At 50.6% G+C, this 3,354-nt stretch overlaps 1 pseudogene; it reads left to right on the top strand.

The window, feature by feature from the left end:
* Positions 1 to 894: 894 nt before the first annotated feature.
* Positions 895 to 2,446, top strand: LOC142972098 (chloride channel CLIC-like protein 1; annotated as a pseudogene).
* The last annotated feature ends 908 nt before the right edge of the window (positions 2,447 to 3,354 follow it).

The following is a 3,354-nucleotide window of genomic DNA, read 5'->3' on the forward strand; positions in this document are numbered from 1 at the left end:
TGATTCGTCCCCTGTCGGATGTCTCGTCCCCTGTCGGATGAATGATTCGTCCCCTGTCGGATGTCTCGTCCCCTGTCGAATATCTCGTCCCCTGTCGGATGATTCCTCCTCGGTCGGATGAATGATTCGTCCCCTGTCGGATGTCTCGTCCCCTGTCGGATGTCTCGTCCCCTGTCGGATGATTCCTCCTCGGTCGGATGTCTCGTCCCCTGTCGGATGATTCCTCCTCGGTCGGATGTCTCGTCCCCTGTCGGATGTCTCGTCCCCTGTCGGATGATTCCTCCTCGGTCGGATGATTCGTACTATACTCGGTCGGATGATTCGTCCTCGGTCGGATGTCTCGTCCTCTGTCGGATGTCTCGTCCTCTGTCGGATGTTTGGTTTACAGGACAGCATCATTCACTGGGACTCCGGCTCCATATATAAAGCGCTGTACCATGGAGGTTCCTTACACGGATTACAATATATTATGGGCTTATATGTTGAGACAAGTCAAGCTACAATACTGAAAGGTAGAGGGTGTGAATGGGTACGCTGAACACCTAATTTTGTACAGTCCTACCTTTGGATGTTCCGCCCTCGGTCGGATGTTCCGCCCTCGGTCGGATGATTCGTCCTCGGTCGGATGTCTCGTCCTCGGTCGGATGTTTGTTATACAGGACAGCATCATTCACTGGGACTCCATAGAAAAGCGCTTTGGTTGACATTGTACCATGGAGGTTCCTTACACGGATTACAATATATTATGGGCTTATATGTTGAGACAAGTCATATAGGAGTAGTAGTCACTTTGTGCTCACATTGGTATACGATTACCACCTTCAGCTTGCTGGATCGGGTTCTCTAACATCAATTAAGTAATGCTGCTGCAGGTCAGGACTGAACTCTATCATAATGTTCCACATTGTCCTGGTCTGCTCCCTTTCATTGGTCACTGTAGGACAGCAGATGGACGAGGACTGTAGACCCATATATGTTTAACTATGATCCCACTACCAAAACAATGCGGAAGTCCGCAAAGATGGGTCCCATTGTGCCAACCAAAAGAATAGAGTACACTGAGAGAGTTCAGTCGCACGAAGCTGGCTGTGTGTAACAGACACCTCGCGGACATGCAGAAGCAGACTCAAGACCAACAGAATACGATCACTACCCTCTCACACCGGCCCACATGTAATCCAGTCTTCCAGCGATTCCTAAGCAGACTCCTCAGGAAAATCGAGAGGCTTGGGTCCCCGAGTGATTCCGCAAACGTGCTCTATGATGCTACAGCCAGAGTGTCCAAACAGACCGTAACAGAGATTAAGACTCTGCTGGACGGTGATAAAAACTGGAGGACAGGGACTCTGGACACAACGCCATCGGTCAAATAGCTGTAGAGCTGAGCCCCCACGACCGCGAGGCCTGGAAATCGCACGTTGGAGAGCCATTTGGTGTAGAGATCGACATCATACTAAAAAATGTGTGTCTTGGTCATCATCTGCATTCAGCTCTGGTCCACAGTGTCCTGGGTTGTTCAGTTTAGTCGCCTGTTTGCCGTCTGTTTCTGCGTGAGCGTTGTCTGGAACTGGGTCTATCTGTAATTGCCTTTGCTGAGCACCACAACAACATCGTTATGGACATTAAATGCACTGGAGTGAAGGACTGGAGTGACAGTTTAAAAGACTGGTTTAGACGTACATGGACACTTCAAGAAGACCCATGTAAAAGGTACCATGAAGCCATCACGGTACACCCTATTCTAATGGTACCGCCAACCAAGGCGATCTCTGTCACCCTCACAACCTTCATCACTGAAACACATTGGTCAGGGGATCAGCGAGTTTTTCCGAGCTCTTCTGAAAGATTTGCCCGTTCAGCTGCAGATCCCTGTTTTTCTCACCAGTATACACTCACCATTCTGGTTGTCATGTGTGCAGGAGTGAATGCGGCCTTTCAACATGGCATCACAGCACCTTTTCTCAGACATAGGACCAACCCACCTCCAGAGCTTGGACAGTATGAAGACGATAACCCGCAAAACGCAGAGGTCCCCCAAGTCCACGGCGAGCGGATACACAGGAACCGGGTTCACGATGGACCCCGAGTTCACGGCGAGAGGATACACAGAAACCGGGTTCGCGATGGACCCCGAGTCAACAGAGGTGGAGAGCAGCCTGACAAGGTGGTCGTGGAGACTCTCCACCACGTTGCTTATCCAGAAGAGGAAGGACGCGGGATCTTAGCGAGGGACGTCTCAGAGACAGAGCACTCACAAACAGAGCGCTCCGAAAATGAGTTTGATTCGGCAACCCAACATGAAACACAGGAGCCAGTTGTCACCGCTGCTACTCAGCACACTGATTGCTCCGTGACCTGTGAAATCGAAAAGTCCCTGAAGCTAGAGGGGAGGCTCTGTTCAGCCAAAGATCAGCTCCAGTCCCGAGACACTGTGCAGACCCAGTGAATATACTTTACCCGTACCAGGGACAACGGACCCAGTGGAAAAAGGATAGGTTGGAGCGTGATCGCAATAGAAGTCTCTGTGTCAGGATGAAACACGTAACACTGTGCAGACCCCGTGAATATACCCCGTCCGTACCAGGGACAGACCCGGTGGGGAAAAAAAAAGATAGGTTGGAGCGTGATCGCAATAGAAATGGAACTCGGTTCTGTGTCAGGATGAAACAGTCATAATCACACACAGTTCATACTCACATCGTTACTGGAAGACAAGAAGTGCGCGAAGGAAGATCCTTTGTAACCCGGATCGAATCTGTAGATCCTGTTCTCTGGATTACCGCAGATGTTGACGGGTTTCTCAGTGTGTCTGAAAGATGGCAGTTGCAGTAGTTCTTCCATCGCGCTCTCAACCCCCAATCTCAATGTGGTACACATGTGTTTATTCTGAGCCTGAACCATCACGTTGATGTCCAGGTGTAGGAGCACCGCAGCTAGTAACAGCCTCATCATCAAGCTTTTTCCACACTGTCTTGGGGCTAGGCACAGAGTGTAAGGGTTAGCGTAGCGAGAGAACTCTCTCTCCACTTGGTAGACGTGACTGAGGGAAGGGTTGACGTGGTCATAGTCCTCGGAGCCTAGAGGGGCTAAGCCCAACTTGGCCAGCAGAGCGTGCTTGTACTTGAAGAGAGCATCGCCAAACTGGTTCCTCGTAACACCCAACACCACCCCTCTGAAGAGCTCTACCTGAAAGGGTTCCATTCTCATGCCTTTGACTTGGAAATATTCATACACCCTATCTGTCAGACGTTCAAAGCGGTACATGACAGAGCTGGACTTGTCCTTCACTGACGCACCGTGAAGCTGTAGCTCGCGCATCCTAGCCTTGGCACCTTCCAGTCCGAGCTCCTTTAT

The sequence above is a fragment of the Anarhichas minor genome, unplaced genomic scaffold, assembly GCF_050575085.1.
Source record: "Anarhichas minor isolate MPS153535 unplaced genomic scaffold, ASM5057508v1 ptg000005l, whole genome shotgun sequence".
NCBI classification, from domain to species: Eukaryota; Metazoa; Chordata; class Actinopteri; order Perciformes; family Anarhichadidae; genus Anarhichas; species Anarhichas minor.